Source organism: Pteropus medius, unplaced genomic scaffold (genome assembly GCF_902729225.1).
Source record: "Pteropus medius unplaced genomic scaffold, Ma_sr-lr_union100, whole genome shotgun sequence".
Lineage (NCBI taxonomy): Eukaryota > Metazoa > Chordata > Mammalia > Chiroptera > Pteropodidae > Pteropus > Pteropus medius.
The window spans coordinates 21,277,185-21,289,472 of NW_024340692.1; the positions used below are offsets into that span (position 1 = coordinate 21,277,185).

At 39.8% G+C, this 12,288-nt stretch overlaps 1 pseudogene; it reads right to left on the reverse strand.

Moving 5' to 3' along the window:
* Positions 1 to 10,724: 10,724 nt before the first annotated feature.
* Positions 10,725 to 10,835, reverse strand: LOC120597832 (uncharacterized; annotated as a pseudogene).
* Positions 10,836 to 12,288: the final 1,453 nt, after the last annotated feature.

Consider the following 12,288-nt stretch of genomic DNA (forward strand, 5'->3'; position numbering starts at 1 on the left):
ACTTTTGAGGGCAAAGGAGTCAGCAAAGTTCAGAGTAGTGCCCCTCAAACTTTAGCGTGCATACAAATCACTCGAAGGGCCTGTCGTGAACAGGTTGCTGGACACCACCTAGAGTTTCTGATTCAGTTGGTGATGCTGATACTGCTGGACTAGTCACCAGAGACCATGCTATCGTCCAGAATCCAGGCTCTAGATCAGTGTTTCTCCAACTCTGAATCTCTTTGGGATCTTATAAAATGCAGATTCTGACTCAGAAATTCTGGAGGAAAGAGAGCTGAAACACTACATTTCTAACAAGCTTTCAGGTGTTGCCGACTTGGTATATCTAGCCTAAATAGATTTGATCTTGTACATAGCAAGGGACTCCAAACTGTTTCTTAGGACATGAGATCTGTTTTGCAAGTGAAATTAAGCTTTTGAAATTTCTGTGAAGTTATAGTATGCTTTAAGAGTTTAAACTTGTATCAAGCATTTCTTTTCATGAATCCACTGCCTTTCTTTCCTTCCTTTCTTCTTTTAAACTTGAGTTTACTCTTTCATCTTTACCTATCAGCTATGAATTTGTTACCAAGCAGAGGAGAGTTTTGTATAGTGAAGAGAGGTCTGAGAGTCAGGTAACTTGGATTCTAGTTTGGGCTGCGGTTCTAAAAAGCTGTTCAGCAGGTCACAGAACATGTGCTGCCACCTTTGGGTGGAAAACAAAACTTTAGCTAGACCAGATACAACTTTGAAACGAGAGGTTCTACTGAAACTTTCATGGCCTGCGGACCCAATGCCAATTAATATGTCTTCCATATGATTACGGTTCATAGCAGCCTCCCTATAACATGAAATTTAAAGCAGAAAGCAATATAAATTTGTTTTTGATGTCATTTGCCTTTACATATATTAAAATTTTACAGCCTGATCAATGTTCTGTGGACTCTTTCTTGTGTTAAGAAATTTTCATGGTTTCAGAAAGTTTGAAGTACACTGCTTTACAATGGATTCTAATTACACTATTGATTACTGAGTAATTGACCAACTCCCCAAATGCACTGTAGAGAGAAACAGAACAAAAATGTTGGCATTGGAGTAAAATTAATCTGGATTCAAGTCGTTGACCATTCTACTTTCTCATTGCTCTTTGGCAAGTCATTAATTTCTCTGAGCCTTCTCTTTGTCATTGACTTTTTAAAAATTAATGTTGTAAAGTCCATGACAAAGTTGCTGACACTTAATAGTGCTCAGAATATAGGAGATATTAGCAAATGGCCATTGCAGGGCAGCCTGTGATGTTGAAATCAAAATGAGCTTTGAAACCAGAAAATTGGTTTCAATCTCTAACTCTTTTACTTGTCATTATCATAACCTTCCACATTTCACTGGGCCTTTCTGAGCCAGTTTTCTCATCTGTATAGTGAGAATTAAGACCTTCTGGATTTGGCTGAGAATTAAATGATATTACTGTGAACTGAATTGTGTCCCTCCAAAATTTATAGGTGGAAGCCCTAACCCTCAATGTAACTGTATTTGGAGATAGAGTCTTTAGGAGATTGTTAAGGTTAAATGAGGTCATAAAGGTGGGGCCCTCATCTAATAGAATTAGTGTCCTTATAAGAAAAGACATCAAAAAGTGTGCTCTCCTCCCCAACCAACCCCATGCATATGCACCAAGGAAAGGCCATGTGAACAGACAGCAGAAAGGCAGCCATCTACAATTCAAGGGGAGAACTCTCATCAGACACCAACCATACTGGTACCCTAATCTCAGACTTCCAATCTCAAAAACTGTTAGGAGAATATTTCTATTGTTTAAGCCACCCAGTCTATGGTATTTTGTTACGGCAGGCTAATACAGATATCTGAAGTAAATGCACATAAAGCCCCACTGCTGCTTTGACACTGTTCTCTTTCTCCTTTCCCCTATGCCAATAAAGAGGGTGTTAAAGTTATTATTATTAAAAGTTTAACTCAATTCTGGAGCAACTTAGAATGAACCCAAAGTAATTTCCTTGCTACTATAAACAAACTTTTGCCTGCATATTTTCTTCCGAGTTCTGCAGTGACATGTAACTAGACCCATTGTTTTGGGCTTCCCCATTTAGAAACAGTTGTGAAAGAATAAGAGATCTGTGCAAGACAAACGAGGCCGGGCATCTTCACTGCTGCCACCTAAAGAAGGCACTCTGGACATAGACAAGTGGCATAACAAAAAAGTGGCGCCCATACCCAGGCATAGAAGGAAGGATAAGTGGGCTTGTAATCCACTAGGACACATTTAAATTTTTCACAGTTCCACTCTCAGTTAATGATTGGAACACTGCCTCTTATCAAAGGGAGAGCAGAGTTGGACCCTGTGAAGCTGTCTCCTGTCTCAAAGGAGGAAGCATTTTTCCTCAAGAGAAAGGTATCTTTGGAAGAATTTGCCTGCTCAGAGAACTGGAGCCTGGATCTCCCAATAAAGGGGTGAATCATTTGGTATTATTAGCAGCAAGATGAGTACAAAAGAAAGAAAGGCAATTAAAAACAATTCTGTCTTCCAAATTCTTAAAGGTCTTCATTATCTGGTTCTCAGTTGCTTTCCAGTTATGTTTTTGACCACTTCTTTCTTGCCTCCAAGTATTCAACTGCTGACTACCTGCCGTACATGCCCCATACTTTCCTCCTCCTACTCTTTGCTCATCTCGTTTCTTCTCCTGAGAATTGTTTATTCCCAACCTAAAGTTGGGACACATTTCTCCATGGGTCTCATGTCTCTGCATGTTTTATGACCAGAAGCACTGACTCTTCTTTGTTCTGGACTGTCTTTTCAAAGATGTGTGTATAGAAAGCAGCCTCAGAAGACAGAAATAATGTTGTCTTTGAGAGTAAAGGCACCTCCTGACCATTATAAAATATATGGGTTCCTCAAACTCAGGGTTTTTCTTCTCTAACAAAACCCTCTGCGTGTGCAGTTATTATCTGGCCTTCTTTACATTGCCCTGTGAGAATTAGGACTCAGGGAATAAACATTAAAAAATGCTACTACTCTGGCTACTGCTATTTCTGTGAATAATAAACTGTTACTCACTTCTCACCCCCGAGTCTCTTGTCTTCTACCAGCACCCATGAAACTGGGGCAGGCTAAATCAGTAGCTTTCAAGTAGGTAAAATTTCAACCTCTCCACAGTTCTTGATACAAATTTTATCCCCGAACACCGAGATCCTGCTTATCTTTTAAAGTTTACTTCAAATTCCTCTCCTCCATAAAGATATCCTGGTCAGTTTTTGCTCCTATGTGAAATAGGGATAATAATAGTATCTACCTATTTGGGTGGTTGTGCAGATTAAATGAATAAACTATAAATGCTGAATGTTCTTTCTACTTTGTTTTTGTATTTAGGGATATCATTATTTTTTTAATTAACCTTGGGAGTGAGAACTCTAGTGGATTAATCCCAATGGCCTTCAAATGCTTAGCACAAAGAAGGCTTCAGTTTTTTAAGTAATTCATTCATTCATTCAAAAACATGCATTGATTACTTACTATGTGGCAGGAACTGCTCTCTGCACAAGTGATACATCAGGATTTGGAGATTAGAATTTGGGAAAAGCACTTGTTTATGTCATTTGAGCCAAAACAGGAAATCGCTGAATCGTATAAATTTCATGAGTATTGCATTGTTTAGAGCGTCTTTAAAACAATCTTATTTTCTCCATTGTTGAGTATGGTTTAAAAAAAAAAGTTTTTTTTTAATTGGTACACTATTGGATTGATTTAGGTTACCCTTTACTTTCTCATTTATTTAATAATTCTGTGCATTTGAAATTTTCCTAACCCAAGCCAATCTTCCACACACATTCTTCAGGTCTCTGCACAAGGAAATCAACTTTCTCTTGAAAACAAGTCTCTTGGTTCAGTTTGATTGGTGGACTCCACCCTTTACCAGGTTTTGGCATCTGACACTAGTAGAAAAGGTCTCAGCATTGTAAATGTAGGAAGGGTGGGGGCATCCCAATGACCTCACCCTTTCATCAAATGAATAGGTCTGTCCCAGATAACAGCCATTCTGAAACATGCCAGCCGGAAGGGAAGGGCCAATTTCCAAAAATCAGCATCCCCACTACCCATTCATTCATTCAATCCCAGGCCTCAGCACCCTGAGAAAATCGTTTTCCTAAACCATGGCTTCAGCTGCTCTAACACTATGCAGACTATTCTGTCATCTCCTTGAGAGGTGTCTGGAAAGACAGAAACATAGCCATAATTATAGTCATATTTGCAATGACAAAAACGTCGTTTTTGTCATTGATATGTGTCAAAGGAGATATTTTTTCTTCTTCCTTGACACTTCTCTGTATTGAAGAGACGACAGCAATCCTCAGATATTGCTTTTGTTTCTCCTTGCTGAGACCCTATTGCCAATTTAATTTCCTCTCTGTGTTTTTCTTTTTCTAACTCAATCAGCACAAAACATAAGCAACAGTAATCATAACATTTTGCATGTGCAAAGCAGTACAACAGCTATGCAGGGAGACACTCTCTTCATAGAATATGATCCAAAGAAAAGTGAAGATGGCCTAGGTGTCAGGATCCTCGTTTGTTTTCCTATCCCGCAAATCGTCCTCACAAAAATGTCCAAGATTACATTTCTAAACAAAGCCAACAAGTCTGGCATATAAAGGGATGAAAAAAGTATTACCTAAATTAAAATTAAAATGTATTTATTAAATTGTAAGGAAATATATATAGTATTATTATATCAGATAGCACATCTGGTTCTGGACTTCAGACAGACCTTGAGGCCAGAAGTCGTCACCTTTAAATTCAATAGTATTTACTGTCCCTCTAAACCAACTGAGTACGATGGGCCTGCAAGACTCCAATGCCAGCATTTTAAAGGGGTTACATTATCTTCTTCGATGAACAGTTGGATACATATAATTAGTCAGTAGCAAGAAGCTTTCTGCAGTCACCAAGCTCTACTTGTTTTCCGAAAATAAAGGAATATCTTTCTATTAACCAAAGAGATGTGCTCTAGTGAAACACCTTTTTTATTGACAGAAACCTGGCAAATGAATGCAGATATAATACAGGCAGCATTGTAATGTAAAATGATTTTTATGTTATTAAAATCATTTATCTAGCTAGTTAATGAATATTTATTGATCACTTACCCTTTCTGGTGCTTAGAATTAGTTGCCGAAGAAGTTGCTGTTGAAGGAATACAGACTCTTCCAAACCTAGACGTTTCAGGACCAAAACAGCAGCTCTTTTAAGGGGTTCCTCAGGGTAATGGGGGGTCTTGGGGATATACAGTGAGAAGTATATCTAGAGGTCCCTCTGGGCTCCCTCCCACACTAGAGGATTGACTTGAGAGTGTCCCTCTAGGATCACAAGAAGAGGCCAAGTTTTTCAACATCCTTTCCCCCCAGAGGATCCTCTCCTTACTTGCTGTTGATTCCTACAAACTCCTTTTACTGGGAACAAAGCCCTTCTTACCAATTTGAGATGAGCGGAAACATATACATAGTAGCTTGATCGTTGCACGGGTTTTACTTTAAATGCTATCAATTTATCAATCCACAAGTGATACTTGTTTCTTTATCAGATCTTTTTTGAGGACCCTGGTGTTTCTGAAGCCAAAACCTTGTGCTTTACCACCAGACCGCCCACTTACATGATACTGCATCCTGAGCTCAACCTCTCTGAACTTCCGTTTTCCTATCTCCTAAAACATCTGTACTCCCTGTGATGTGAAGAATGACACAATGAGTGGGGAAAGTGCTTTGGAAGATGCGAAGCGTGGTGCAAACACAGGAGTGTAGACAATGATCGTGATTACTAACAGCACGTGGTTCCAGACACTCTATCCCCACAGTGCTCAGCACCCTCTGACAGGGTGTGCTTGTCTCTCCAACTCCTAACCTCATGAGAACTTAAGCTGTGGGAAGGTGAGCTCTTTATTTTGCTGCTGTAGCACCAGGCACCGAAGGAGTATTTGTTTAATAAGTAAAAGAGTGAACTAATGTTTCATCTATGCTGCTAAGTTTTTTTTTCTTATTCGCTTTATTTGCCAAACTCCTTACCAAAATTCAGTTCAAAACTTCATGCTAACTCTTCACTTTTTTAAGAGTGTATTTTTTTAAGAAACTGAACTGTTTTAAAAAACAGTTTTTTAAAAAAACTGTTTGACATTGTGTTTTTATCAGAGTATAGACATTATATAATATCTCATAAACTTTGTAAAGATAGACATGGTAAGCAAAAATAAGTATCGTCTTCCCATTCTATAGATGAGAACACAGAGTCCAGAGATGTGAAGTTTCTTGTCTCTGGTATGGTAATGGTGTCATCCACAGACAATTGCATGCTTTGCTTCTTAGTGTCACCATCTTCCTCTTCTCTTTGTGGATATATACGGGGTGCCTGAGTATCCCCTGCCATTCTGACTTTTGCTGGATAAGGAAGGGAGGCTTTCTCTGTTGAGCCACGGAAGCGGGTGTTGTCATGTCACCCTCTAGTGGCTTCTGTCAAAGCTCCAAGGATAGGGAAAAAGAGAATATAAATGAGAATTGGGAATGTCAATGCCCAATTCCCAGATGGAATGTCAACTAATGAGGGGGAAAAAGATTAAAGTATTTACATGGCCTAGGAAACCGCCAGAGAGGTCATGTATTCATTTAGGAAATACTGAGCAATAGCTATGTGCGTGATTCTGGGGGAACAAAGGTGATAGCCATCAAGTTGGTGTTTTGGTAGAAAGATACTACTGTCAAAGGAATAAATGAAAGATGGGAACTCCACTTTAGCATGCTTGTCTCACCTCAGACCCATTTTCAGCTCTACTCAGTTACTGAAGATGTAAACTTTAATAAATTAGTAATATTTTATCGCCCATAACAGTGAGTCCTCAACATCGTCGATAGGTTCTGCAACTTAGAGTGAAATGATGTATAACAAAAACAGTTTTACCACAGGCTAACTGATATAAACAAGAATTAAATTCCTGTGGCATCTTATCAACGTTATAACAGAATGACATTGAATGATGTTATTGGGGCACCTGTTGTGCATATGACTACCAACTGTATAATGCCACCTCAGTTTAATGTGTCCAAAGCTAAATTTCCTTCCCACTCTCCCGCTTCTTCCTTTGTTTTCTGTCTCTATCATTATCACCCAGTGGTCAGATCTGGAGACCTAAAGGTCAGCACAGACTTTTGCTCTCACATAGCCCTCATCCCCAATATCCAGCCAACCAGCCACTGAATTCTATTAATTCTGCCTCCTCTTGTTCCCACTGCTTCGGGCCTTGTTCTTCTCTTCAGCTTTGCTAACTCCTAACTCCCATCTCCCTGCCTTTGGATTTGTTTTCTGAATGCATCTTCCACAATGCTGTCAGAAACAATCATTCCCAAATGCAAACGTAGTGATATTACTTCTCTGCTCAGAGTTCACCATGAGCTCTAGGTTAACTTTCAAAGGCAGCAGTTTAGCAAGCAGGGCCTTTCATGATCTGGCACCTGACTGCCTATCATAACTTATCTGCTGTCTCTTCCTTCCCTTCCGCACCTCCTCGTGCCTAAAGCACAGACGTGCTCTTTGATCCAACCACACAGATTTAGTTTGGTTCTCTAAATGAATCCTGCTATTTTGTTTCTGAGACTTAGCACATGTAGCTCCTCTGCCCCACATATTTTCAGATCCCTTTAGGTAATTAAAGAGCACTTACCCCTTATAGGTTCAATCTGGCTGGCCTTTGAGGAGTCTTCCTGAAGTTTATCGCCAGTCTTAGTCTGCTCAGGCTGCTATGACAAATACCATAGACTGGGTCACTTAAACAGCAAACATTAATTTGTCACAGTTCTAGATGCTGGGAGTCCAAGATCAAGGTGCCTGCTGATTCAGTGTCTAGTGAGGGCCTGCTTCCTGGTTTGCAAATGGCTGCCTTCTTGCTATATCCTCCTATGGTGAATTGAGATCAGATCTCTTGTGTCTTCTTATAAGGGCACTAATCCCATTCATGAGGGCCCATGCCCTAGTTACCTCCCAAACGCCCTACTTTGAATTACTATCACATTGAGGGTTAAGACCTCAACATATGAATTTTGGAGGGACACAAACATTCAGTGTATAGCAACAATCTTTCCTTCTTTGTAATGACACATCAGGGCTGTACAGGAACAGGATGCAGAAGATAGAAGGCAACCCTGAGAATGGAAACATGATGAGACCTGTTTAAAGGAAGTGAGCTCTTCTCTGTTCATGGAACTTTTCACTCATCTTCACTGGCTAAGTCCTACAAGAACGTTAGGTTATTAATCTAGCCCCAGAAGCTCTCGCTGGCCCCCACCCCCAAGTTATAGAGAGACATGCCCCTCCCTCATGCACCATGCACTTTTTCCTCTTGTAAGATCTGTGACACATATGAATTATAGTTACTGGCTCACCTGTCTGTCTTTCCCATTCAGCCGTGATTACATTCCTTGAGGTCAGGGACTACATATTGTATTGCCAATGCTCTCTGACACCTAAATATCTTTTAAGAAAACTAAGCTTTGTGATTACAGGTGAGACTCGAGGAACCAGTCTCTTCTAAACCAACAGTTTTATCTGTGATCCCGAATTTTCCTGTTGATTTCATATTTTCCACTGAACTAAAGTGAACTGTTTTTGTTGGCAACATAAAGTCCAAAGTGAGCATTAAACCAATTGAATGTTTAGCTAAAACAAAACAAAACCAAAATCACAATACTCTCAGGAGACTTCGAAAACTCTGTATTATTTCACAAGAAGAACACTACCTATTAATGATATGCAATGAATTGCCAACCAATCTACTTTCCCGATGGCCTTGGACAATTATTAGGCATTTTTTTTTTAACCTGGGATGGGTCCACTGTTCAGTATGAGTAGAGAACCTCTGGCACTCTTTGGAATCTATGATTTCCCAAGCCGAGCATAGCCTGCACCTGCTAGCGTGTTCTTTATCTCTCTCTTGAAGATGAAAGCTGCTTCTGCGATGTGCACCTACATGGAGCAGATGTTCCAGTTGGCTTTGCATAGACAAGCAATTCCCTCAAATCAAGATTTGTTCCCTCCTGTGCAGTTAATTAATCTATCAGTTAATCAACAAATATTTATTGAAGAGCAGGCATGATTCCAAGCATCGAGAATATAGCAATAAACAAAAGAGACCCCTGCCTTCAAGGAGCTCACATAATTCAAGGAGTATGATTGTACCGGTTGATGATAAACATACAAATTATAAGAAATATCCAAGGTAATAGGAAAAGGATTTCCTGACTAAAGGAAATAACAGTTAGTTCTTTGCTTTATTGAGTGTCTGGCTCAGGGCCAGAGAAAGCACTAGTTGTAAGGATTATTATTGTAAAGAATTTGTTGTAATTAGGTAAACCAAGTACTATTAACTCTGAGCTACAGGGATATGGAAATGGAGAACTTTCTTTGAAATGGCATTGGCAGCTATGGGATTTTGCCTGTGGGCTGTGATGGGATTTAACATAGAACTGTATTATTTGGCACAAAAGGAATTTTCCTCTTTTCCCTGTTTGTCTCCAAGGAGCAGTATGAGTTATTTAATATATGTAATGAAGTAAAAACTTGACTAGTTGAAAGAAAATTAGGGCACATTTGTTTTTCCGTGTCAGCCTGACTGAAGTAACCCATTAGTGGCCAATCCCATCATAGAAGCAGATGCCCACCACATGTGAGAACTTACCACAGAGTCAGAAGACAGAGCTGAGCATTTACTGTCAAGTCTCTCTATTTCCTGGTACCTTCTGCATAATTTTTTATTTATCTAGGCACTACCTGTACTATTACTTATACAATATTTTTAAGTCAACTCACTTTTTTTAAAAAGCAGATTTGATGTCGCCATGGATGGAAAACCAATATCATTGCCGTAAACAGAACACGATCATAAAAATACAATAAATGAAGCAGTACCAGGATATTCTGGCTATATGGTATTACATGTTGAAGGCTTTGATTTTTGAGGTCTCCTTCTTTGTTAAAAAAGAGAAATTGACAACTGTTAGAGGAGTTTCAGAGACATTCCAGCATAAGACTGAGCCATCTTTCTTGAGGCCTTTAGAAGAAATGCCTGAGATCTGGAAAGAAAATTACCTTTCTCCCTCTGTAATTCAGTTATTACCCTGTCCGTGGCATAAGACTCTCTACACTGTGGGAAACGTTGGTCTTGGACTACTAGGTGGTCTTGAGGGTACCTTCCAGCTCTTAAATGGCACAATGCTCTGAGACATACCCTCTAGTCAGGCAGAGAGGACAGATGCCATTTGAAGTCCCCCAAAAGTCAGCTAGCGCTTCCCCTTCTCCCAGCCCTAGCCAAAACGTCACATCCCATTTCTCTCCTTTAAGTGGTTAACACAAGTCAACTGATTTCAGCCTGGAAAACTCGTTTTAACAACACAGGAGGGTAGAGGAAAACAAGAACAGTGAGATCAGTTACAGATCTAGGGGTCTGCGAGATCCAGGACAAATGGGAGCTCAGCTAAGGGATGAGCTCACGTGACACGTAACATTAGGGTACCTAAAACATTTCTTGTAGAGGCAATATGATGAATCTTGATGAAATGTTTCACTTTCCATGCTGATGTTTGGAATCTTTTGTTTGTTTGTTTGTTTTAAGACGAGGCAACCCTTGGTTGACCTCACAGATTGCAAGGACCTTGTCGGCTTACAATCCCTTTTTTTATTTATTTTTTATGTTTTATGCCTACAGCACCCTAGCTGGTCTCCCATCCAAGTACTAACCAGGCCCGACCCTGCTTAACTTCCGAGATCAGATGGGATCGGGCTTGTTCAGGGTAGCATGGCCATAGACTGGAATCTTATAAACAGTACCTCCCATTACCTTGTGTACCAGTTTATTCCCTGCCAGAGTTATTTATTGTCATTTAGACATACCTTGAGTCTCATATCTATTCTCAGCCACATAAAACTCTTGTCATAGAGCCAGGACGCCCCCATGATTTGCCAGTTTGTGAAGGCGAGAAGTACTGAGCAGGCATTGAATTCTTAATGAAACTGAGGAGGAAAGTCAGAATCATCCCCCTTGGTTATATTTACAGTCTCTCAATCTATGTTTTTGTTGGTCTTTCTAAGTAGTCTCCGTTTTTGCTTTGTTCAAGCAAGGAATTAGTCATAATTTAATCTAAGTTTTAAAAAATTAATGACTTTTTTAATCTGTTTTAATCGTTTATGAAAGACCAGTTACTTCTGGGTGCTCAAATGTTACGGTTTGCCTAAATTATTTCATTAGGACAATACATAGAATTTCTATGATTTCAGAAAGATAACTCCCTCTTGTGGCAAAAGCAGTTTTTGCAACCAATTCTAGAGCATCTGAGCTCTTAGATACTAAAGGGAAGGGCTGGTTAATATTTTACAGACGAGGGAACTAAAACTGGGTGAGGACAGGTAACTTTCCGTGTCTTTATCTGGTTGGTGACTGAGCAAAATCCAGTATCCAAGTCTCCTGTCTCCCAATCAAGGGCTCTTTCTCTATATTTTAGAAGTTTAATCACACCCTCACTGGTGTGATTTCTTCTCAAGGCTCCACTTTCTGCTCTATCTAAACAGGGCTAGGTCTGGGCAGGCAACGTTCTCCACATGAAAATTGTTTTTTGGTGAGTTTTCTCTATGAGGCAATTAACCATTTCTCAGAGCTGGACTGTAAACTACGTCCCTTATACCTGATGCACTTTGGCCCACAAGACAAGGATCCCCTATATCTCTTTGGGAACAGCCACCATCTGTCATTACCTAGGTGCTGCTTTTTGTCTAATTTCCTGTCATAGGTTCTTGGCTTGTTGAGGTAATGGGTAGGTCTAAATAGCACTGAAGGATACAGAAGGACACACCCCAAACCTGGCTTCCTATAAGGAGTAAAATTTGTAAGTGCTAGAAATATGATAGAACTCTCTGGAGCCTTGCTACTCAACATGTGTTCTATAGACCGGTACCATGAATATCATCTGGGTGTCTCCTGGAAATACAGAATTGTCTTGTTAAAAGGCACTTTCTGATTTAGTAGATCTAGAGGCCAAAATTCTGCATTTCTCACATGATCTCAGGTGATGTCAATGCTGCTGGTTTCGTAAGGCACACGTTGATGCGCAGAGTTTAGAGTAAATTAAATCACCTTCCCAAAATGTAAAACATAGTCACAGTCCTATTTGTAACTTAAAATTTACCTAAAAGTAAAGAAAATTACAAGCTCTCGGATCTCATAAACTTGTGAAAAGAGCCACCACCGACAGCCTAATAAATTGTGC